The sequence below is a fragment of the Macaca nemestrina genome, chromosome 18, assembly GCF_043159975.1.
Source record: "Macaca nemestrina isolate mMacNem1 chromosome 18, mMacNem.hap1, whole genome shotgun sequence".
Taxonomy (NCBI): domain Eukaryota; kingdom Metazoa; phylum Chordata; class Mammalia; order Primates; family Cercopithecidae; genus Macaca; species Macaca nemestrina.
Window position 1 is genome coordinate 30,420,691 of NC_092142.1, and position 26,690 is coordinate 30,447,380.

Here is a 26,690-nt window from a genome sequence, read left to right on the forward strand (position 1 = left end):
GTATATATATGTGTGTGTATATATGTATGTATATGTATATATATGCATATGTATATATATTTCCCAGGGGTTTTCCACATCCCAGGCCGTGCAGGTCAGGGAGGGCCATCAGCAGTCCCTTTCCTCATTGCCCACAGCCCTGTTTGGCTCCAGGCAATGAGTATCAGGGCGTCCAGGTGGGAGCCACAGCAGCCAGCAGGGGCGAGGCTGCCTTTCGCTGCCAGCACTCCTGTGGCCTCTGGCTCCACAGGTGTCTACAGGGCCCCAGCGCAGCCCCTCCTCACATTGCCTGTGAAGGCAATGTAACTGCAGAAGATATGCAGGAGGAAAATGAGGAAAAAATGCCCCCCATTTATTAGAATAATTGTCATTAGATTGCCTATGCTGCAGACAGGGTCACTGGTTATCATTACTGCTGTGAAACCCACTACAATTGGAAGAGAAAATGGTCTAGGGCATACTCTTTGAATCCCTGAAGTTGGTGTCAGTAGGTTTCATGCAGAAATTTGTTTTGACCGTGATTTACAAAGTTATGTCCTTCTAGATCAAAGCAGTCAAAATTGAACAATTGTTCATGGAAAATGAATTGTTCAGCTGAAAACTAAATGAGACCCTTATGTACTTGAGCATAGACATAAATTTAAAATTGGAAGGACTGTGTTACCCTTTCACATTCACCCTGGCAGTGATAGCTGCGATGGCTGTGAACCACTCACCTTTGCCTTGATAAGAAAGATGAAACTTTTGTTGGTCTACCACTAAGTAAAGAGGAAAATGAGTTGGAAATAAGTAAATAATTAAAGAAAATATGACTAAAATAGGGTTCACAGAATATAGATTATGAACATGAATAGACATCAAAGAATCTAAAATATAAAGATAGAGCTGGAAAACAGTGAGCAGATTGGAAATGAAGGAACATTCTAGAGAGATGGGGCTCCTGCATCTGTTCATTCTGAAATTACTGACAGCCACCAGTATCAGGAGATGTTGGAGAAGATGGGTTGGAAAAAAGGAGATAGCCTGGGGAAGGATAGTGGGTAGTGAAATCTCCTATTCAGCCTCAGCTTCAGTGTACACACGGAGGCTTGGGGACAGGCAATCCATTCTCAGTTGAAGACATTCAGTTTCTCTGAAACAAAAACAAACTGAGACAAAGCATGAGAGGGGTTTGCTGAAAATTTCCCAGAAACTAAACCTTAAAAAGATGACCTAGGTACCAGGACCCTGGGTAAAAGGGAGTGTAGAGTGAAGGTTAATCATAGAAGAAAACTCAAGCATTTCAAAAAATAGAATTTGGAAACTCTTATTTTATTATATTCTTTGCACTACTTATCTCCCCAAAAGAGTCTGTGGCACAGAGGAACTGTGTTACAGTTTACCCCTTCTTGATTCAGAAACGTGTAATAAAGTTTGGTTTGCAAATTTTAAAAAAACGTTTTTTAAACTAATAAATATTGACTCAAGTTATGCAGTAAGTGGACTAAAGTTTACAGGGCAAAGATGAGTTTATCTAGCTTCCTTATTTTATCTTGTCATTTATGACATCCATAAGCAAAAGGCCACATAAGCAAAACTCATAACCACTGATGACTTAAATGCACATTTGTCTGTGTCTCCATATATTCACAGTAAGCTACACAGCAAAAGAAACATCAAAAGTTTATAAAAATAAATCTGACTATAGGTATCATTGTTTATGCCCTTTAGAAACTAGATAAAACACCCTCTTATACTTGAAATAGCCTAAATATTATTGAAGAACTAATGAACAGGTGATATATTGTAGAAAATTAGTCATATATGGTTTCCTTTTTTGAGGAATCTGTTTATTTGCACTCTATCTTCAGCGTTTATATTTGGTTTGTTTCATAGCTAATTAGATATTTAGATATGAACAATTGAGTACAGTGTTGAAATAGTGTGCTGGCATTTGTAGTTTTCATAAATATTATTGCAGGCAATGGAGTTGTGCCAGAGAAATCTGATTTCTGGTACATAAGGAATACTTAGCCAGGGCCTCATATTTAAGATATTCAATGAAAATATCTTCAACTGCAATAAAAACATTGTAACATTAAAAATACTCTTTTCAATAAATTCTAAATTTAAAAATTCAAATGATACTTTTTATGGAGTTAGGGAAGTGCTAATGAGGTAAAATGGCAACTGAAGCCAAAAGATCTAAATTCAGGTAAATACTTTTAGCCATATTACCTGTAAGTTAAAAGTAAACAATAATAAACAACAATTCTGACCAAGTACTATTCACTGCAGTAAAGTATTTCAGAAATTTGTGCATAATTAATTTTCTAATGGTAAAAAAGTAATCATATGCTACAAATTATTACAACATGGTCTATTGAAGAGAGCGGTATTTCTAGTGAAGAAACTTGGAATTTCTCACAAGGTAGTGATCTATGCCATAGAAAATCTAGGTAAAATATTTTACTCATCTGTGCAACTGTTGATATTTCTGCTTTCCAGGAAAATAACATGCTTTAAAAACTTAATTCAGGTAATTAAAATCACCAAGAAGTTACAAGAATTCACACAATACCTAATGTAGTTGAAAGAAAATTATGAAAATTCTCAGGACCAGAAGTAAATAAAGGTTATAATCCAGAGAAGTATAGACCTAAGTGGTCAGTGCTTCATTCAGATGCATCTGATCACAAGGACGTCAGATCCATATGGGTTGTTCAGCTTCTGACAAGGCAAATAGAATAAACAAAGAGAAACTGCCTGCAGGCATCCGGAGTGTGATGTCTTCTATATTTGAGAGCTAAACTATAAATTATGTTGCACACAAGGTGATGAGCTACTAGAGTGAAGCATTAGATAAATTATCTGGCACATAAAACTCAGTTATGAGGTTTATAATTACATGTTTGCCAATATAATAAAAAAACAAGAAACCAAAATAATGTGGAAAAAACTATGAGCTTGTCAAGTCATATTTGGAAAAGAGGCAAAAGGAAAATAAACTGTTGAAAATTTGGTAAAACAATTTAATGTACAGCATACAAATTACACATTGAAATAGACTGAGCTGATGAGAGGACTAGTAAACTGGAATGCTGAGCACAATTAATGTAGTAATATACATTTTAGAAAGCAAATTAATACAAAATACAAATATATATGAAAATTAGATGAGAAGAAATGAAAAACACTTAATTGTTTTACTAGACTATATAAACAGGAAGGCAATATTCAAAAAAAAAAATCAGTGACTCATAATTTTTAGAAATTGGAAACCAGGTATGAATCCTATAAAAGTTTAGAGTGTAATGTGTCAGAAAAGATAAATTAAGAAATACTTAAAAGAAATAATGATTTTGGTTATTGTGAATACTGCTTCAATAAACATGGGAGTGCAATTACCTTTTTGACATACTGATTTTATTTCCTTTTGATATATACCCAGTGGTGAGACTGCTGAGTCATATAAATGGTAGTTTTATTTATAATTTCTTGAAAACTCCATGCTGTTTTTCCTAATGGTTGTACCAATTTAAATTCTCACCAATAGTGTATAAGTGCCTATTTACAGAAGAATGAAGAAAATGTTATACACACACACATGCACATGCACACACACAGGAATTATGTTCACTCATACAACAGAATGAACTTCTATCATTTATCTGAATATGGATGAACCTAGAGGACATTATGCTAAGTGAAATAAGCCAGTCACAGAAAGAAAAAGACCACATGATGTCACTCATATGTGAAATCTAAAAAAGTGGATCTTATAGAAGTAGAGAGTAGAATGGTGGTTACTAGAGGCTAGGGAGAGTGATGGGATGAAGGAATGGCGAGAGGTTTGTCAAAGTTACAGACAGGGAGAATAAATTTTGGTGTCCTACTACCCACTAGGGTGACTATAGCTAATATAATGTACTGTTCATTCTAACACAGCTAGAAGAGAGATTTTTGAACTTTAATAGCACAAATAAATTATAAATTTTTACACTGCTAGATATGCAAATTACCCTGATTGGGTCATTGTACAGTGTAAACATGCATAGAAACATCACACTGTACCCCATAAATATGTACAATTATTGTCAATTATACATAAAATAAATCTTAAAAAAGAATAATGATTGAATTGCATAAAATCAAAACGAAGAAAAACTCTTAAAAGTAGTGAGATAGAAGACAGCTAACCTTTGAAGCTGAGGGAAAACACCTCTGTATCAAGTCAGAAAACAGAAACATTAATATCAATAAAATATTTAAAATAAAAGCTTCTGGACAGCATAGAAATCTATTAACAGACTGAAAAGACAACCTATAAAAAAAAAATAAAATATGTGCATCTGGCAGGGAGTTAATATCCAAGATATATATCAGAATCAACAGCAATAAAAATAAAAAACCCAATTAAAGAGTGAGCAAAAACTTGAATAGACATTTTTCCAAAGACGACACAAAGAAATGCTCAACATCACTAATCATCTGGAAAATGCAATCCAAAACCACATGAAATAGTACCTCACCACATTTAGAATGGCTATTATCAAGACGACAAAAGATAACAAGGTTTGTATGAGGATGTGGAGAAAAGGGAACATTTATACACTGTTCGTGTGATTGTAAATTTAGTACATTTTTAGATTTATTTATTTATAAGAAATGTGCATGGAAAATTATGCAGGTTTCTCAAAACAAAAACAAAACAAAAACCTAAAAATGGAACTACCATATAATCCAGCAATTCCATTATCGACTATATATCAAAAGGAAATAAAATTAGTATATTGAAGAGATAGCTGCACTCTCATGTTTATTATACCTCTATTAACAATAGCCAAGATATGCAATCAATCTTAGTGCCCATCAGGAATAAATGGATAAAGCGAATACGGTGTATACACATAATGGAATACGATTTAACAATAGAAAAAAAAATATCCGCACTTTGGGAGGCTGAGGTAGGCTGATCAGTAGGTCAAGAGATCAGACCATCTTGGTCAACATGATGAAACCTCTTTTCTAATAAAAATACAACAATTAGCTGGGCGTGGTGGCACAAGCCTGTAGTTCCAGCTAGTCAGGAGACAGGCAGGAGAATCGCTTGAATCCGGGAGGTGGAGGTTGCAGTGAGCCAAGATCGCACCACTACACTCCAGGCTGGCAACAGAGAGACACTCCGTTTCAAAAAAATAAAATAAATAAATAAATAAATAAAATCCGGCGCTGCGCGGTGATGTTGATGTTTCATGCCGGCTTCCGTCCAGTGCAGTCCCTTTCTGAGGACCCCCCACTCTCTGCCTTCCAATAAGGAGCTCAGGTTTTGCACTCACTGCGGTTGCTGTTCCTGCTGCCAGGTTGGAATTGGAGATGCCTCTTCCTTCTCTCAGGACAGAACCATGAGCCCAGCGGCGGCAGCAGGGCGCGAAGCTCCCTCTCAGCCACTGGGCGCCGCCTCAGAGCCCACCGTGTCCGCCCTGCCGGGAGCTGACCCTAGCGCTGTGCAGAGTTGTTCCTGCTGGTGGTGACCAGGGAGGGACTGGAGTGGCCGATCATCTCCAGGAAGAGAGCTGAGTAGGAACTGCAGCCGCCACGTCCTTTCTTTCCCCGGGGATGTGCAGGATTACCGTGAAATTATGACTTGTCATCCTGCAAATTACCAATGGGAAAATTGGAGTCTAGAAATTATTGCAGCCATTTTAGCCCACCAGTTCCCCAATAGCTGTATTTGGGTGATAAAGTGCTCCCGAGCACATTTGCACAAATTCAGCTGCCATGATAGTTTTCTGAAAAGTAACATGTTTGGTTTCCCAGAAGGCAATACAGAATCTGGAGCTTTTAAGCACCTTTATGAGAGGTGACAATGTGCTAGCAGCCCTCACTGTCAGCGCCTCCTCGACCTCCGCTCTCCGCGTCCACTCTGGCGACGCTTGAGGAGCCCTTCAGCCCGCCAAGGCACCGTGGGAGCCCCTCTCTGGGCTGGCTGAGGCCGGAGCCTCCTCCTTTTGTTTGCCGGGAGGTGTGGAGGGAGAGGAGTGGGCGGGAACCGGGGCTGTGCTCGCGGGCCAGTGCGAGTTGCGGCGGGCGCTGGTGCCGGCGCGGGCTCGGCCGGCCCCGCACACGGAGCGGCCGGCAGGCACCCCCCGCCCAGGGCAGTGAGAGGCTTAGCACCAGGGCCAGCAGCTGCAGAGGTTGCGCCGGGTCCTCCAGCAGTGCCGGCCCGCCTGCGCGGCACTGAAATTATCGCGGGGCCTTAGCTGCTTCCCCGCGGGGCAGGGCTGGGGACCTGCAGCCCGCCATGTCTGAGCTCCCCTTCTGCGGTGGGCTCCCGCGCTGCCTGAGCCTCCCTTACCGGCGCCGTTACCCTGCTCTGTGGCGCCCGGTCCCATCGCAGCCCAACGGCTGAGGAGTGCAGGCGCGGCTCGGGACTGGCAGGCAGCTCCCCTTGCAGCCCCGGTGAAGGATCCACTGGGTGAAGCCAGCTGGGCTCCTGAACCGGATGGGGACTTGGAGAACTTTTATATCTAGCAGGAGGATCCTATGTGCACCAATTAGCACTCTGTGTCTAGCTCAGGGTTTGTAAATACACCAATCAGCACTCTGTGTCTAGCTCAGGGTTTGTGAATACACCAATTGATAATCTGTGTCTAGCTAACCTAGTGGAGACTTGGAGGACTAGCACTCTGTGACTCTGTGTCTAGCTCAAGGATTGTAAAGCACCAATCAGCACTCTGTCAAAACGGACCAATCAGTTCTCTGTAAAATGGACCAATCAGCAGGATGTTGGTGGGGCCAGATAAGGCAATAAAAGCAGGCTGCTGGAGCCAGCTAGTGGCAACCCGCTGGGGTTCCCTTCCACACTGTGGAAGCTTTGTTTTTTTGCTCTTTGCAATAAATCTTGCTGCTGCTCACTCTTTGGGTCCACACTAACTTTGTGAGCTGTGAGCTGTAACACTCACCGCAGAGAAGGCCTGCAGCTTCACTTCTGAAGCCAGCCAGAGCAAGAACCCACCGGGAAGAATGAGCGACTCCAGACGTGCTGCCTTTAAGAGCTGTAACACTTACCACGAAGGTCTGCAGCTTCACTCCTGACAGCCAGACCACCAACCCACCAGAAGGAAGAAGCTCCAGACACATCTGAACATCTGAAGGAGCAAACTCCGGACACACCATCTTTAAGAACTGTAACACTCCCGGAGAGGGTCTGCGGCTTAATTCTTGAAGTCAGTGAGACCAAGAACCTACCAGTACCAGACACATTTATGTATTATTAATGCTTTTAAGTCAGAGTAATTTATCAAAGAAAAATTTGAATGATTGGAGTAAGGACTCCACAGCATCTCATTGTAAATGTCCAATTCTTCTCATACTACAAATCATTTCCAGGGAGGAAGAGAGAGGACCTTCGAAAAACCTTGATCAATCCGTCATGTGTTTTTATCCACCATCACTAAATGATGTATGTTTTCCTTTGACTAGATTCAATAAATGTGGTTTTGAATCAGTTTCTTTGAATTGAAAGAAGCCGAGAAAGACAAAAACAAATGCTTTCATTAAAAGCATAAGAACAATGTATTGGCTGGGTGGTGGTCATTTCGGAGGAAGGAATACTTGGGTTACTTATCCACAAGTCTTGAAAGAATTTGCACAAACAAGAATTATTGTTCACACCCATGGAACACTTGGGTAAGTGAGCCAATGAGATCTTGGATTGGAAAGGAGCAAAATAAATTTGTTTAGATACTTGGGGATATTGGTATGCTGATGAGTAGCTGAATTCATTTCACAAAGGAAGCTCCCTACATAGAGAATTCCTTCAGAATTCGTGAAGTATTTTGAGACTACAAGTATATTAATGTACTTGTTCAGTGGAAGAGCATAAGCACTTTGAGTGTTATAAATTCTGATAATGGAATGTAATTCATAGATGCATTCATAGATGCATTGTCAGCTTGGGGTATGGAGAGAAACACACATTCCTCAAATTTGAGTGTAATGTGCAGTAGTTTTTTATTTTTTATTTTTTTGAGATGGAATTTCATTCTTGTTGCCCAGGCTGAAGTGCAATGGCACTGTCTTGGCTCACCGCAATCTCCACCTCACAGGTTCAAGCTATTCTGCCTCAGCCTCCCAAGTAGCTGGGATTACAGGCATGTGCCCCCACAGCCAGCTAATTTTGTATTTTTTTTTTTTTTTTTTTTTTAGTGGAGATGGTGTTTCTCCGTGTTGGTCAGGCTGGTCTCCAACTCCCGACCTCAGGTGATCCGCCCACCTCGGCTTCCCAAAGTGCTGGGATTACAGGCGTGAGCCACTGTGCCCGGCCTGCAGTACTATTTCTTGCTTTGGAATGTGAGCAGTTTTTAATTCGGGTTGGGTTAGAATTAGTTAATTTGAAATCTAGCAAGGTGGTTTGTGATAATACCGAGGAGATATAAGACCCTTAGAAATAAAAGTTACAACATAGTTCTTGTAAAAGGTAACTGAAATTGTTTCTGTTGGAGATAGTTGATTTCCTGAGTGATGTTACTAATTTTGGTGACATTTTAACAGTAATTAGCTATTTTGGCACTTAAAACTTGAGCGGAAACATTTTATTTCTCTTCAAACAAATGCAAAGGCACGATGTTGTTGCCTATCGTTTTGGAATAACTGTACCCTGCCTCTTGTGTTTTGTAAACTCATTCACTCATTCTTTAATGTGCCACCAAGTACTTTTTTCTTGAGAGTCAAAATATATTTGTTTCCCAATGTCCAAAAATGTGCGATAGCATAAAGGTAGTTTTTAAAAACATAGCCAGGTGTGGTGACATGTCACTTTAGTCCCAACACTCAGGAAGCTAAGTCAGGAGGACCCTTTGAGCCTAGGCTGTAATGCACCATGATTGTGTTTTTGACTAGCTGCTGCACTCCAGCCTGGGCAACATAGTGAGGCCTCATCTCTAAAACACAGAAAACAAAACATAACGCTTGAGCACTATCGCTTAATTTTTAGTTGACAATTTTTAGTTGATTGTTTTGGGTAAGACATTCTGGGGCTTTTTGAATCTTGGCAAAAACCATTTGTTTTGGAAAATTGTTTTAAGCATATTTATATATTTTGGATAAATTGAGAAAATTTCAGATGTTTTATTAATCTTTTTGAAAGAGAACAAGTTAGGTAAGATAAATATGTAATGCTCTATTTGTTTATGCTCTATTAAAAAGGAAACAGTTTCCATATATCTAAATCAATGTTTCTCCACAATCATGACTTTGTCTGAAAAAAAATTATCCTTGGCCAAAATGGAAAATTACGTTGCTCTAAGAAAAATTACAAGGGGAAGTTTAAACATCATCCAGCCTGAGGCCAGATCTTCATATAACGGTCACAATTTCAATTCTGAACTGCATCCATGTGTGAGATTTAGAATCTCACTAGTGGACTCTGTCCATGTATGAAGGTGATGATCTTAATTGTTGGCTACATGTGTTTATGAGAATCACAAGCTCACTGTTTGCTGGGCCCTGTTATGTAACTTTCTATACACCCCAAGGCTTTATGAAATACATGTGAGTGTCATAATCTTCTGTGACATTTTTAGAATTACAAGACCAAGGACCTTAGTTGTTGCCCTAAGCCTAGCTATTAGAGTCAACATTTCTCCTATTGGCTGGGTCCATGTAAGAAAGCCATTATTATGACTATTGCCGGGGCCTAGGTATAGGTCACAACTTTACCTGTGAGCAGAGCCAGGGAGGAAAGTCACATCACCTGAATGCTGAGCCAGGGAAATATCATTATCTCTCCATAGGCAGGACCCATACAGGAAAGTCATATCACATTTGTGTTAGGCTCAGTGATATGTCACAATCCCCAATGCAGGTAGAACCCAGTCAAAAGAGTCATATCACCTCAGTGCTGGGCCCAGTGATATGTCACAATCCCCCCTTTTCACAGGGCCCAGTCATGAGAGGAGAGTCATGTCACATAGATAATATACCAAGATTTCTGTTATTGGAGGCAGGGTACAGGAAGGAATGTAGAGTCTCATCACCTAGGTGACGTGCTCAGAGACATATTACAATGGCCCTTGGGAGCAGGATGCGGGCAGCACAGTCAAATCTCCTAGGTGTTTGGGTCAGGTATATGTCACGATCCCAACTGTTGGCAGGGCTCGTGCAAGGGAATAAAGTCAATCAGGTGATGAGAAAATATTGTATGTCAAAGTCACACCTGCAGGAAAGTCCACAGATGATATTCACAGTCTCACATATTTTCTAGTTCAAGGTGTAAGAGACAACACCTTCTGTGAATTATGTTAAAGTACACAAATCACAGTCTCAATGGTGAACAGAGTTCATGCATGAAAACTTCAACCTCATCTGCAAACACTGTCTAATTAGGGCAGTCACTGCCTCACAAGTGTGCTGAGTTTTGACATAAAAGTCACCATTTCTCCTGTGAACTGGCTCCATGTATGAGAGTCACATTATCAACTTTCAACTGATCTGGGTGTGTTATTCAGAATCTCAACAATGGGCTGTGTTCATATGGGAAGATGACATTCCTCACTGTATGTTGTGTGTACATAGAAGAGTCACAATGTCACCTGTGTGCTGGACTTTTATAAGACACCCTCAGTGCCACTTAAGGGCTTCATATGGTATGCATGACAACGAATCCTGTTCTGGGACCTTCATGATGGTATAAACCCATGATCCTACATGTTGCCCTAAATTCAGGCATGAGAGTCCACACCAGTCCTATTTGCTGGATCCAGGTATGAGAGTCATCAGTGTGCCTGTGAGCTGGGTCCAAAAACGAGGCACCATCCCATTTGTGGATGGATCCAGATATGACAGTCACAATTCCAACTGCGAACTGTTTCTGTGAGTGAGATCCAGGACCTCATGAGTGGGTTCTGTTCACATTTAATCCTAACTGGGGGCTCTGTGTGCATAAAAGGGTCACAATCAGAATTTTGAGCTGGGCCCTGTTTTAACACTCTCTGTACAACCTTAGGGCAATATACAGTAAGCATGAGAGTTGTAGTTCTCTGAGACCTCTGTAAAAGTGGGAAGCCCAGGATCCTATCTGTTGCCATAAGCCTTGATACAAGAGTCAACATCTCTTCTATTGTCTGGAACCAGGCATGAGAGACATTGACATGTCTATGAGCTGGGTCCAGAAATGAGTTACCTTCCAAACTGTTGCCAGATCCACATAGGACAGTTCTAATTCTTACCATGGACTGTTTGCACATGTGAGAATCAGAATCTCACCTGTGGGCTTTGCCCATGTGTGAGAGTGGCAATCCCAGTTGTTGGATACTGTGCCTATAAGAGGCAAAATTTTACCTCTATAATGAACTCTGATAAGACCCAAGTATTTATACAATATTCATGAGTGTCATAATCATCTGAAGTCTTTATACAATCAGGAGGCCCAGAACCTTACTGATTGTTCTAAGCTTAGCTATGAGAGTCAAAGTCTCTTCTTTTGGCCGGGCTCTCATATGACAGTTATCATTATTCCTGTAACTTGAGTGTAGGAATATGTCACAATCCTATCTGTGGTCAGAAGCAGGCAGGAGAGTCACATCACCTGAGTACTGAGTCAAGGGTATATTTGTATCCCCACTGTGAGTTGAGTTCTGGTAGGAAACTCACATCACTGTGGTGCTGGGACCAGGAATGTGTCACAAAGTCCCCTTTGAGCAGAACACAGGCTGAAGGATTACATCACATAAATGCTGAACTCATCAATATGTCAAAATCCCCTTTGGGAATGGGGCCTGGTATAACACAATGCCACCTGTGAGAAGGGACTAGGCAGGAGGGCCACAATACCAAGGTTATTGCTTAGGTATATGTCACAATCCAAACTGTGGGCTTTATTCAGGCAGTATATTCAAATTAGTCAAGTTCTGGCTGAGCAAAAGTATACATCACATTCACACCTGTGGGAAGGTCTGGCGATAGAATTTACATTCCTGCACATGTTCTGGGTCTAGGTATACGAGCATGCACCTCATAAGCTTTTGCATACCTCATGTATCCAATATGCAAAGTCATGATTTCAACAGTAAATTGGATCCATGCATGAAAGCCTCAAACTCAGAAAACACACATTAAGAGAGTTAGAGCCTAATATATTTGCTGAATCTTGGTCAAAGACTCATTATCTCACCTAAAGGCTGGATCCACATATAAGAGTAATAATACCAGCTTTTGACCACCTTTGGATATGAAATTAAGAAATTCAACAGTGGGCTGTGTCCATATGGAAGTGTGAAAATCTTTACTGTTGACAGTGTATGCAATGAGAGTCAAATTTTCAACAGTGTACTGGGCTTTGTTATATTATTATTTGCACCATCTACGGCTTTTAATAATATGTTTGAGACTTGTAATCCACTCTGAAGTCTTTTTGCTTATATAAATCCATGACCTTACTTGTTGCTCCAAGCCTAAAGATGAGATTCAACATTTCTTCTATTGACTGGTTCAGATATGAGGGTCATTACCATGCCTGTGAGCTAGCTCCAGCAATGAGTCACCATTTTACCTGTGGCCAGATCCACATATAACAGTCAAAATTCCAACTGTAGACTGTGTCTATGAGTGAGATACAGGACATTAACAGTGGGCTTTGTCCATGTATGAGACTGAAAATTTTAACTGTTGGCTGTGTGCTGGGTCCTGTAATGACAAACAGTCTCTGTACCACCAAAGGGCATTATAGAATACGCATAAGTTTCCTAATACTTTGTGATCTTTCCAAAAGTAGGAGACGAAGACCTGATACATTGTCACAAACCCAGTGAGAAGAGTCAAAATCTTTTCTATTGGTTGTGTTTGTGTATGAGAGTCATCATTATGCCTGTGAACTGGACCTAGATATATATGACAATACCACCTGTGTGCAGGGACCAGGAAGGAGAGCCACATCACCTAAATCCTTAGGGAGAGATACGTCAGTATCCATTTTGAGAGAAGAGCCCTGGCAGGAAAGTCACATCAGCTGGCTGTTGAGTCCACTGAAATGTCACAATGCCCTTTGTGGGCAGGGCCTAAATGGGAGAATCAAATTACCTGGGTGTTGGGTCCAGCAATGTGTCACAAATTACCCTGTGGACAGAGCCCAGGGAAAAAAAAAAGACCTAGGGGATGGGCACAGAGATATGTCACAATGCCCTCTGAGGAAGGACTCAGGCAGGAGGGTTACATCAGCTAGAAAATATGGCCCAGGTATATTTCACAATCCCAATTACAGGCATTGCTTAGGCAGGAGAGCCACATTACCTGGGTGCTTGGCCCATTGATTTGTCACACTCCCTTCAGTAGGGAGAGTTCAGGCAAAAAAAAAAGAACAGTCAAATCTACCAGGTGCTGTCCCCAGTAATACATTACAATTCCCCAGGTAAGCAGATCCACAGCAAAAGAGGAGAGTCATATCACCTAGGTGATGGATCCAGGGATATGTCAAAATTCAAAATGGGGGTGGGGCCCAGGCAAGAGAGGAGAGTCACATCACCTAGCAGATGGAACCAGTGATATGTCACAATGCCCCTTGTGGGCTGAGCCCAGGCCAGAGAGTAGAGTCACATCACCTAGCTGACTGGTGCATAAATATTTCAAAATCTCCTCTGAGAGAATAGCCCAGTCAGGAGAGTTGCATCACCTATGTGCTTGGCCTAGGTATAAGTCATAATCCTGTGTGTAGACAGGACCAGCAGAAGTGTAAAATCAACCAGGTGCTGGGCAAAGGTGTGTGTCAAAAGCACGCCTGCAGAAAGGTCCAGGCCATGAGATTCACAATACTGCATGTTGCCTGGCTCCAAATATGAAAGCCAACAACACCTTTTGGAGTTCTGTCCAACTACATGAGTCACAATGTCAACAGTGGACTGGATCTGTGCATGAGAGACCCCATCTCATCTGAAAAACGTGTCCTAATAAAATAGACAAAGACTCACATGGTGTTTAATCTTGATCCAAAAGTCATCATCCTACCTGTCATCCAGATCCATGTATGAGAGTCAGTTTCACCTTTCAATTGCCTCCAGGTGTGAGATTTAGAAACTCAACAATGGGCTATGCCCAGGTAGATGATAATCCTTACTGTTAGGTGAGGGTGCAGATAAGAGTCACAATTTCATCTGTGCGATGGACCCTGTTATGAAGCTCTCTTTACCACTTGAGGGCATTGTGCAATGCACTTGAGTTTTGTAGGACTCTGTGACTTTTGTACAGGTAGGAAACCCAGGACATTACCTGTTGCTCTAAGCCTAGTTACTAGAGCAAACATCTATTTTGTAGGGAGCTGAAGGCCTGTGGATCGTGACCAACTCAGCTTTCCACTGGAGGCTATATGATGAAACAGCAGTTTATTATGAATGCAGAATGTGGGCAAACTCACGACTGCACCCACCACCAGCAGGTTTGCTGAGGGCAATCACTCCCTGGTACTGTGCACTTTGAGGTTGTCTACTGGAATATCTGGAGACTACTGTTCAGACAATGCAGTTGTGTAGGCCTGCACCGAGTCAAGCAGCTGACTGACAACCACTTCCTTCTCCCTTTCTCCTTTACTCAATAAATACGAATGGAGCTAGAAACTCAGGGCCCTTGTTCACGAGAAGCAAGGAGTCCCCTGACCCCTTCTTCCAAATATACTCTTTTGTCTTTGTCTTTATTCCCGCATTTGTCCTCCTTTGTTCAGTCCAACAGGGATTGGGGCCACATCACTATTTTATTGTCTGAGTTCAGGTATTAGAGTCATTACTGGGCTTGTGAGCTGGGTCCAGAAATGAGTCACCCTCCCACTTGTGGCCAGATTTACATGTAACAGTCACAATTCCAACTGTGGACTTCATCTGCATGTGAGATTCAGGAGTTCACCAGTGGGCTATGTTCATGTATGAGGATGACAATCCTAATTTTCAGTGGGGTATGCTTATGAGAGTCACACTATCACCTTTTGTATTTGTATTTTGTATTATGGTTTGTATTATGAAATAATACAAAGGCTTCATAATATATGCGTGTGTCAGAATCTTCTATAATTTTTTACAAGTAGGAGACTATAATTTTTTTACAAGTAAGGACCTTCCTTTTTGCCTTAAATCTATCTATGAGAGTCAATATTTCTTCAATTGTGTGGTTCCACATCTGAGAGACATCATGATGCCTGGGCCTAGTAAAGGTCACAGTCCTACCTGTGGGTGAACAGAAGGCAAGAGAGTCACATCACCTGGGTGATGGGTCAGAGATATGTCACAATCCCTTCTGTTGACATGTCCCAAAAAAAGAGTTACATCACCCGGGTGCTAGGCTCAGTGATATGTCACAATGCCCAGCGTAGGCAGGATACAAGCGGGAGAGTCACATTACCTGGGTACTTGGCCCAGTGGTATGTCACAATCCCTTATGTAGGGAGGGGACAGGTAGCAAAAGAGAGCCACATAACCTAGATGCTGGACTCAGCTGTATGTCACCTTTGGTTAGCAGGGTCTACTCAACAGCGGAGAGCCATATCACACACTAGTGGGCTCAGTGATATGTCAAAATCCCCGGTGGAGGCAGGACATAGGAAAGTAGAGTCACATCACTTTGGTGATGGGCCCAGAGACATGTCACAACATCCCCTGTGGGCAGAACCCATGCAGGAGAATCACATCACCCAGGGGCTAGGACCAGGTATATTTCAGAATCTCAAATCCAAATTGTTTGTTAGGCTTCCACAAGAGAGTAAAATCAATCAATCAGGTGATGAGCAAAAGTATATGTCACTATCACACCTGCAGGAAAGTCGAGGAATGACATTCATAATCCCACACACTACCAGGCTTCAGGTAGGTGAGTCACCACCTTCTGTGATTTGTGCCCAAGTGTGTGAGGCAGAATCTCAATGGTGGACAAGATCCATAAATGACAGCCTCAACTCCACTTGTGAACAGTGTCCTAGTAGGGCAGCCATATTCTCAATGTTGTGCTGAATCTTGGTTTGACAGTCACCATCCTACCTATGGACAAGATCCACACATGAGAGTCACAATTTCACCTTTCAAGTTCCTTCAAATGTGAAATTCAGAACCTCAGCAGTGGACTGTGTTTATGTGAGAGAGTGACAATCCTTACTGTTGGCTGGGTGTACATACAAGTGTTACAATCTCATCTCTGTGCTGGGCCCTGTTATTACACTCTTTGTACCACAGAAAGTTTAACAGACTATTTGTGAGAGTTGCAATCTGCTCTGAGACTTTCATGGTGGTATAATCCCATGATATAACCCATTGCCTTAAGCCCAGGTGCAAGAGTCAATGTTTCTCCTATTGGCTGGGTTCAGGTATGAAAGTTAATCATCTTGCCTGTAAGCTGGTTTCAGGAATGAGTCACCTGTTATTTGTGGCTGAATCTACAATTAAAGGCAAAATTCCAACTGTAGACTGTGCCTACAAGAATCAGGATCTCATCAGTGGGATCTATCCATGTGTGAGGATGATAACCCTGTCCGCTGAGTGTGCATAGGAGAGTAATAATCTCATCTCTTTGGGTTCTGTTATGACACTCTCTGTACAACCCGAGCATTTTGTGTGATATCTGTGAGTGTCATCATCTTCTATAAACTTCGTACACGTAGGAGACCCTGTACTTACCCACTGTTTCAGGCTGAGCTACAAGAATAAAAATCTATCTTATTGTCTTGGCCCAAGTATGAGAGTCATTGCCTTACCTGTATTTTGGGCCCAGATATGAGTCACAATTTGAGCTCTGGGCAGGACCCAGGAAGAAGAGTCACATCACCTAGGTGCTGAGGAGAGCAATATGTTAATATCCTTTCTGAGAGCAGGGCCCAACCCTAGCAGGAATGTCGCATCACCTAAGTCCTTGGCCAAGGGATATATAACAATCCCATCTGCATGCATGCTAGGCTCACACATGAGAATCAAATCACTCAGATGTTAGGCAAAAGTATGTGTCACAATCAAACCTTTGGGAAAATCCAAAAATAAGATTCACAATCCAGCACATGTCTCAGCTCCAGGTATGAAAGTCAACATATCCTGTGAGTTTGGTTCAAATACATGAGTTACTGTCTTAACAGTGGACTTGATTTGTGCATGAAAGCCCTAGTCACACCTACACAGTGTGTCTTGGTAGAAAAATCACAGCCTAACAGGTGTGCTTAATCCTGGTTTGTGGGTCACCATCCAACCTGTGGACTGTATTCACATATGAAAGTCATAATTCTAAATGTTGACAGTCTCTAGTTTTGAGATTCAGAACATCAACAGTAGCCTGTGATCATGTGGGAGGTTGACAATCCTGTCAGCTGCATATGCATATGAGGGTCACAATCACACCTGTGTGCTGGGCCCTGTTATGACACTCTCTGTACTACTGGAGGGTTTTATATAATGTGCATGAGAGTTGCAGTCAGCTCTGAGACTTTAATTCTGATATAGATCAATGATCTTACCTGATTCCCTATTTTGAGACACAGGAGTCAACATATTTCTTTTCTTTTCTTTCTTTTTTTTTTTTTTTTTTTTTGAGATAGAGTCTTGCTCTGTCACCCAGGCTAGAGTGCAGTGGCATGATCATGGCTCACTGCAATCTCTGCCTCCCAGGTTCAAGCAATTCTCCTACCTTAGCCTACCGAGTAGCTGGGATTCCGGGCACCCACCGCCACACCTGGCTAATTTTTATTTTATTTTATTTTATTTTATTTTATTTTATTTGTATTTTTAGGAGAGACGAGGTTTCACCATCTTGGCCAGGTTGCTCTTGAACTCCTGACCTCGTGATCTACCCACCTCAGCCTCCCAAAGTGCTGGGATTATGGGCGTGAGCCACCGTGCCTGGCCAGAGTCAATATATTTTAACTGGCTAGGTCCAGGTATGAGAGTCATCACTGTGCCTGTAAACTGGGTCCAAACATTCCTGTGAGCAGTGACCAGGTAGGAGAGTCACATCACCTGGGTGCTGGGCCAGGAATATGTACCAATGCCCCCGTGGAAAAAATTTAGGTAGGAGAGTCACGTCATCTTGGTGCTGAGATCAGCAATATGTGAAAATATTCCCTTAGGGTGGCAGGGCTCAGCCAAGAGTGTCACATCACCCAGGTGCTTGGTCCAGGCCTATGTCACAATCCCTCCTGTGGGCAACACCTAGGCACAAGAGGAATGTTACAACACCTGAGGGATGGGCCCAAAGATATGTCACAGTGAGTCCTGTGGGCAGGCCCCAGGCAGGAGGGTCACATCTCATGGGTGCAGGACCCAGGGATATATACAGTCCTCACTGGGGGCAGGGCCCACTAAAAAGAGATGGGCCACATCACTACATGCTGGGCCCAGTGATATATTACAATCCCCTATGAAGACAGCACCAAGGCAGAAGAGTTATATCACCCAGGTTCTTGTGCCAGGTATATGTCACAATCCTATCTGTGGGGTTAGCCCAGGCTAAAGAAGCAAATCTCTCAGGTGCTAGGAAAAGGTATAGGTCAAAATCACACCTGTGGGTGTGGACCAAAAGACATGTTACATCACCGGGGTGCCGAACCAGGGATATATCAAATTTTTTTTCTGTTGGCAGGGCCTATACAGAATAATATCACCTCAGTTCTGGGCTCAGTGATATGTCACAATTACCCTTGTAGGCTGGGTCTAGGTAAAAAGGAGAGTACCTGACCTAGGTATTGAGTCCAGGGATAGATCACGATTCTCCCTGTGGGCAGGGCCCAGTCAGGAGACTCACAGCACTTGGGTGATAGGCTTAGAAATACGTCGCAATGCCCTCTGTTGGCAGATTCTAGATAGAAGAGTCACATTACTTGAGTGTTTGGGCCAGCGATATGTCACAATTACCCATGTGGTCAGGGCCCAGGTCACATCACCTTGGTGCTGAGCCCATGGATATGTCACAAGTCCCATTGCAAGCAGGACCCATGTAGAAAAGAAAAATAACATCATTTAGGTGCTGGGGTCAGTGTGATGTCACTGTCCTTCTGCGAGCAGGGCCCAGGCATAGGAGTCATATCTCCTAGGTTCTTGGCTCAGGTATATGTCACAATTTTATTTGTGAAGTGGGCCAAGTCTAGAGAGTCAAATCACTCATATGTTGGACAAAGGTATATTTCACAATAACACTAGTGGAAAGGCCCAGAGATAAGATTAACCATCCTGCACATGCCTTGGCTCCAGGTACAAGAGTCATCATTGTGCTTGTGATTTGGTTCTGGGTATACAGCACAATACCACCTGTGTACAGAGAGAGGGCAGGAAAAGCACATCACCTGGGTGCTGGTCCAGTGACATGTCACAATTCCCCTTGTGGACAGGACCCTGGCAGAAGAGTCACATCACCTGGATGCTGGGTCCAGTGATACATCAAAATCCCCTCTGTAGGCAAAGCTTAGGCAGGAGAGGAGACTCACTTCACCTAGGTGATTGGTCTAGATAGATGTCACAATGGCCTCCATGGGCAGAGCCATGGCAAGAGAATGGCATCACCTTGGTGCTGGGCCCAGGAACGGGTCACAATCTCTCCAGGGAACAGGGACAAGACAAGCAAGGAGAATCACATCACCTAGGTGCTAGGCTAAGTATATGTTACAACGGCTTCTTGTAGGAAGAATCCAGGCAGGAGATTCTTGCCAGATTGATACCGAGTTATGGGTTCAGTACCCAGCTATATGTCATAATGCACTCTAAGTACAGGGCCAAGGCAGTAGAAGGAAGTCACATCACCTGTGTGATGGACCCAGAGAGAAGTCACAATGCCCTTTATAGGCAGGGCTCAGGCAGAAGACTCATATCACTTCGGTCTATGCTGGTGCCAGTAATGTGTAAAAATTCCCTTGGTAGGCAGGGCCCCAGGAAGGAGTTTCACATTACTTAGATTATTGGTCCAGGTATATGTCACAATTTTATCTGTGGGCTGGGCCTAGGAAGGAGAGTCAAATCATTCATATACCATAAAGGTATATGTCCCAGTCAAACACTTGGAAATGTACAGAAATGAGTTTCATAGTCCCACACAAGTTCTGGATTCGCGTATGAGAGGCAACTCCTACTGTGAGCTGGGTTCAAGTACAGGAGTCACAGTCTCAATAATGGGCAAGGTCTGTGCATAAGAGCTCCAATCCCACCTGCAGATTGTGTTCCGGTAGGGGAGTCACCACCTCACAAGTCTGTTGAATCATGGTTGGAGAGTCACCAAGCCACCTGTAGACAAGATCCACATATGAGAGTAACAATTCCAACTTGCAACTGTTTTTATGTGTGACATCAAGTATCTCATTAGATAGAGTAGGCTGTTTGTGTGTGAGACTAGAGATTGTGTCAGCTGGGGCTGGATATGAGGGTCACAATCTCACCTGTTAGCTGGGCCCTGTTATAAAACTTTCTGTATCACTCTAGGGCTTTATACAATAGGCCTGAGTGTTGTAATCTTCTGTGAATTTTATAAAAGTAGGAGAGCCAGAACATTAGCTGTGGCTCTAAACCTGGCTAGGAGAGTCAAAATATCTCCTACTGGCTGTGTGTAGGTATGAGAGTCATCATTTTTCCTGTGAGCTGGGCCCAGGTATGTGTCACAATTTCACCTTTGTGCTGGGACAAGACGGGAGTCACATCACTTGGGTGCTAGGCCCAGTGATATGTCACAGTTCCCCCTGTAGGCAGGGCACAGGCAGGAGAATCACATCATCTGACTACTTGGTTCAGCAATATGTCCTAAACTCTTCTGTAAGTAGGGCCCAGACGGAAAGAAGAGTCATATTACCTAGGTGCTGAGCCTACTGATATGTCACAATGCTCCCTGTTATCAAGATCCAGGCAAGAAAGAAGAGTCACTTTACACAGTTGATTGGCTCACACATTTGTCACAATCTTCACTGTGGGCCAGGCACAGGAAGGAAAGGAGAGTCACGTTACCTAGCTGATGGACCAGGCCATATGTCACAATCTTTCCTGTAAGTAGGGCCCAGGTGGGAGCATCACATCACTATGTACTTAGCTCAAGTATGTGTCACAATCCCAACTGTAGGCTGGGCCCAGGCAGGAAAGTAAACTTAATAACATGCTATGCAAAGGTATATCTCAAAATCACACCTGCAGGAAGATCCTGGAATAAAATTTCTAATCCTGCACATGTCCCAGCTGCAGATATGAGAGTCAACAACTCCTGTGAGCTGCACCTATGCATGCAATTTACAATCACAACAGTGGACAGGATCTGTGCATGAGAGCCTCAACTCCACCTTAACACAAAATCTTAACAGGACAATCACAGCCTAACAGGAGTGCTGAAGTTTTGTCCAAGAGTTATTTTACCTGTCAATCAAATCCATGTATTGGAATCACCATTCCAACTTTTGACTGCCACCAGGTGTGAGATTAGGAACTTCAGGAGTGGGCTGTGTCCATGCGTGGGGGTGACAGTCCTAGTTATTAGGTGAGTGTGCTATGAGTGTCACAATCTCATGTGTGTGCTGGCCTGTTACAGCATCTCTGTACCACCCAAGGGCTTATAGGATATGTGTGAGTTCCCTAATTTTCTGTGACTTCTCTACAAGTAGGATACACAGAAGCATACCTGTTGTTATAAGCCTAACTATAAGAGTAAAAGTTTCTCTTATTGGCTAGGTTCAGGTATGAGAGTCATCATTATGCCTGTGAGCTGAGCCTAAGTATATGTCACAATCCCAGTGGGCAGCAAGCAGGAAGGTGAGTCACATCATCTTGGTTCTGGACCAGGGATACGTCATAATGCCTACTTCAGGCAGAACCTGGGCAGGTGAGTAGCATCATGTGGGTGCTTGGCACATTTATATGTCTCCATCTTTTCTGTAAGCAAGAACCAAGCAAGAAGAGAGAGTCACATCACCTACATGCTTGGCCCAGCAATTTGTCACAATCCCCCTTGTAATCAGGGTCCAGGCAGGAGAAAAGAGTTCTATCACCTAGATAATGGGCCCAGTGATATGTCACAATCCCCACTTGGGACACAACAAAATGAAACAAGGGGAGTCACAGTACCCATGTGAAAAGCCCAAAAATGTGCTACAATGCTGCCTGTAGATATGTTCCAGGAAGTAGAGGTAAATTTCATTCCTGATTATCCAAGAGCTATGTCACAATCCCCCTTATGGGCAGTGCTCAAGAAAGACCGTCATATCACCTAAGTGTTTAGCCCAAGTATGTGTCACAGTTCTAACTGTGGGCTGGGCCCAGGCAGAAGAGTAAAATCAATCAGGTGCTGGGTAGTTGTATATGTAACAAACACACCCTGGGGGCACTCCAGGGTTGAGATTCACAATCTCATATACATCACAGCTCCGGGTTTGAGAATCCACTCTTTCTGTGTGTTGGGTCCAACTGTGTGACTCACAGTCTCAATGCTAGACTTGATCCATGCATGAGAGCTTCAGCTCTACCTGTGAGCAGTGCTCTGATAGGGGATGCACAGCCTCATAACTGTGCTGAATCTTGGTCAGAGAGTCACCATTCTACCTGTAGACAGGATCCATATGTGAGAGTCACAATTCCATCTTTTGACAATCTCCAGATGTGAGATTCAGAACCTCAAATGTGGGCCGTGTCCATGAGAGTGTGTGACATTTCTTACTGTTGGTTGGTTTTGCCTGAGAAATTAACAATCTCACTGGTGTGTTGGGCCTTGTTAGGACACTCTGTAGCACTGAAGGGTTTTATAGGATATGTATGAGTGTCATAACTCACTGTAACCTTTCTACAACTAGAAGACCTGGGACCACACTGGTTGCTCTAAGTCTAGCTACGAGAGTAAAAATTTTTCTTGTTGGCTAGATCTATGTATAAGAATCATCACCATGCCTGCGAGCTGAACATAAGCAAATGTCAAAATTTAATCTGTGGGCACGAACTAGGCAGGAGAGTCACACAAGTAAATGCTGGGCCAGTAATATGTCAACATGCCTTCTGTGTGCAGGGCCCTGTCAGGTAAGTCACATCACCTGAGTGCTGGGCTCAGCAATATGTTACAATGCTTGCTGAGGGCAGGGCTAGGCAGAGTACTCCCTTGAGTGTCACTGTTGGTGGAGTGTGCATAGAGGTGTGAGTTGGGCCCAAGTACACCAGTAACAGTCTCAACAGTGGTCTGAATCCATTCATGAGAACCACAAGCCCACTTGTGACTCTGTCCTGGTACAGGACTTATGGCTTACATGTGTGCTGAAAGCAGGTTTGGGACATCACATGGGTGCTAGGTCCAGCAATATGTCACAATCCACAATTTGTGCAGGACCCAGTCAGGAGAGGAGTCACATCACCTAGGTGATGGGCTCACAGGTATGTCACAATGCCTCTTCTTGGCATTGCTCAGGCAGAAGAGGCATCATTTGGGTGCAGGATCCAGCAATATGTCACAGTCCCACTTGGTGCAGGGCCCAGGAAAAATAGGAGAATCTCTTCACCTAGGTGACGGGCTAGCGATATGTCGCAACTCCAGCTGTGGGCAGGGCATGAGGAGAAGGGAATACTTACATCACTTAAGTGATGGGCCCAGGGATATGTCGAAATTCTTTCTGAGAACTGGGGCTAGGCAAAAGAATCACGGTACCTGGGTCCTTGGCTCAGTTATATTTCACACTCCTATTGGTGAGCTGCACCAAAGCACGATAGTCAAATCAGGTGCTAGACAAAGGTGTATGTAACAGTCACACCTTCAGAAAGTCCAAGGATGAGATAATTCCGCACATGTCCCAGCTGAAGGTATGAGAGTCAACACCGCCTGTGAGTTGGGCCCAAGTACAGCAGTAACAATCTCAACAGTGGTCCGAATTCATACGTGAGAGCCACAATCCCACCTGTGACTGTGTCCATGTACAGGAGTCACATACTACAGGTGTGTTGAAACCTGGTCTGAGATTCTCCAAAGTACCTGTGCACTCGATCTAGGTATGAGAGTTAACATTTCAACTTTCTACTGCCACCTAGTGTGAGATACAGAACCACAATAGTGGTCTCTGGCCATGTTGGAGGGTGACAATTGTTACTGTCAGCTGACTGTGCATATGAGAGACACAAATTCACAAATTCACAGATTGACCATGACAGGAGAGTCACATCACCTGGTGCCAGGCCAAGTGATACGTCACAATGTCCACTATAGGCAGGACACTAGTAAAAGAGTCTGATAATCTTGAATCTTGGGCCCTGTTATGACACTCACTGTACCACCTGAAAGCTTTATACAGTGTGTGTGAGAGTCACAATCTGCTCTGAGACTTTCATGCTGATATAGACCCAACATCTTATCAGTTGCCCTTGACCTGGGTATGAGAGTCAACATCTCCTCTATTGCCTAGGTACAAGTATCATAGTCATCGGGGTGCCTGTAAGCTTGGTCTGAAAATGAGTAACCGTCCCATCTGTGCCTGGATGCACGTATGACAGTCACATTTCCAACTGTGGACTGCATATGCATTTGAGCTTCAGGACCTCAACAGTGTACTCTGTCTACAAGTAAGGGTGACAATGTTAATTGCCAGCTGTGTGTTCCTATATGAGTCACAATTCCACTTGTGAGCTTGTCTTTATTATTATACTCTCTGTATGACCCAAGGGCTTTATAGGATGTGCATAAGTATCTTAATTCTCTTTGAACTTTTTACTAATAGAAGACATAGAACTTTACCCATTGCCCTAGCCTAGCTCAGAATCAAAATCTTTCCTATTAACTTAGTCCATGTATAATAGTGATTATCATGCTTTGAGCTCTGCCTAGATATATGTCACCTGTAGGCAGAAAACAGGCAAGAGAGTCAAATCACTTTAATGTTGGGTCAGAAAAATGTCTGTAACTCCCCTGTGGACAGGGCTCTGACAGCAAAATCAAATCACCTGTGTGCAGGCCCCAGCAATATGTCACAATTCTCTCTGTGGACAAGGCCAATGCAAAAGAGGAGGGTCACATCACCTAGTTGATGGTCTCAGAAATATGTCACAATGCCCTCAGTAAGCAGGGCCCAGGCAGGAGAGGCACATCACCTGGGTTCAGAAATCAGTGATATTTTAAATTCACTGGAGGGAAGAACCTAGGCAGGAGAGGAGAGTCACATCACCTAGGGGACTGGCCCAAAGAAATGTCACAATGTCCCCTGTTGGTTGTCACTGGATGAGAGAGAAGAGAATAGTCATATTACTCAGGACATTACCCGTTTCTCTAAGCCTGGCTCAGAGGGTCAAAATCTCCTTCATTGGCTGGGTTCACATATGAGAGTCATCAACATGCCTGTAAGCTGTGACTAGTTACATGTTGCAATCCCACCTGTGGGCATGCACCAGGCAGTAGAGTCACATTACATGGGTGTCAGGTCTACAATATATCACAATTTTCTCTCCAAGCAGGGCTTTTAAAGGAGAGTCACAACATCTGGATGCTAGGCCCAGTGATATGTCACAATGCCCAGTGTAGGCAAGGCCCAGGGAGTAAAGGAGAGTCGCATTACCTGGGTGCTGGGCTCAGGGATACATCACAGTACCTGATAGTAGCAAGGCCCAGGCAGGAGAGGAGAGTCATATAACTAAGGTAATGGACCAGTGATATATATTGCAATCCCCACAGAAGGCAGGGCCAAGGCAGGAAAGTAGTGTCACATCACCTAGCTGATGAGCCAATAGATATATCACAATGTGCCCTGTGGGCAGGGCCCAGGCAGAGATACCACATGACCTAGTTTCTTGGCTCAGATAGATGTCACAATACCAACAATTAGCTGGGTCCAGGCAAGAGAGTAAAATCAGTCAGGTGCTAGGGAGAATTATATATAACAATCAAACCTGCAAAAAGATCCAGGAATGAGATTCACAATCCCGCACATTTCCTGGCTCCAGGTATAAGAGTTAACATCTCCAGTGAGTTGCCCCCAAATCCTCAAACTACAATCCCAGTGGTGAAGAGGATCCGTGCATGAGAGCTCCACTGCTTTTGTGAACAGTGTAGCAGTAGCGTAGTCACAGCCTCACAGGTGTGCTGAATTTTGGTCTGAGATTCACTATCCTACCTTGGGTTCAGATTCACATATGAGAGTCACAATTCGAACTTCTGAATGCCTCCAGAAATGAGCTTTAGAACCTCCACAGTGGCTCAGCACATATGTGAGGGTGACTCCTCTAATTGTCAGCTGCATGTGCTTATGAGAATCACAATCTCATCTGTGTTCTGGGCCCTGTTATGACACTCTCTATGTCACTCAGGGGCTTTATGATGCATGCGTGTCATAATCTTCTGTGACTTTTCCACAAGTAGAAGACCTAGGACCTTACCCAGTGCCCTAAGCCTATCTATGAGAGTCCAAATCTCTTCTATTTGCTGGGTTCATGTATGAGAGTAATCATCATGCCTGTGAGCTGGGCTTAGGTATATGGACAATCTCACTTGTGGGCAGGGACCAGGCAGGAGAGTCACAGCACCTGGGCTTTGGGACAAGGATATGTTAACATCCATCTTTTCAGCAGGGCCCTGGCAGAAAGGTCACATAAACTGGGTGCTGGGCTTAATGATATGTTGCAATGTCCCATGTGGGCAGTGCCCAGACAAAAGAGAATAGTCACATCACCTAAATGGTGGGCCCAGAGATACATTACAATGCCCTCTGTGGGCAGGGCTTTAGAAGGGGAGTCACATCATTTGGTTGCAGGGCTCAGCAATATGTAATAATCTTCACTGAT

The 26,690-nt window shown here is 43.3% G+C and overlaps 2 long non-coding RNA genes and 1 pseudogene across 5 annotated transcripts; 2 read left to right on the forward strand and 1 right to left on the reverse strand.

Moving 5' to 3' along the window:
- The first annotated feature begins 335 nt into the window (after positions 1–335).
- LOC105483020 (angiogenic factor with G patch and FHA domains 1 pseudogene) lies at positions 336–1,252 on the forward strand (annotated as a pseudogene).
- Positions 1,253–14,987: 13,735 nt separating this feature from the next.
- Positions 14,988–26,160, reverse strand: LOC105482993 (uncharacterized). 4 transcript variants are annotated; one of them, XR_987972.2, is made up of 4 exons: positions 26,024–26,160; positions 20,126–20,201; positions 16,703–16,780; positions 14,988–15,185 (listed from the first exon to the last, which is right to left on the reverse strand). It is a non-coding gene; the product is annotated as an uncharacterized lncRNA (long non-coding RNA). The 4 variants fall into 4 exon arrangements; XR_987971.2 differs by lacking the exon at positions 26,024–26,160 and adding an exon at positions 25,800–26,010; XR_011616392.1 differs by lacking the exon at positions 26,024–26,160 and adding an exon at positions 21,312–21,505.
- On the forward strand, positions 18,251–24,513 carry LOC105482992 (uncharacterized). Its single transcript, XR_987970.2, has 3 exons — positions 18,251–18,400; positions 21,624–21,774; positions 24,326–24,513. It is a non-coding gene; the product is annotated as an uncharacterized lncRNA (long non-coding RNA).
- Positions 26,161–26,690: the final 530 nt, after the last annotated feature.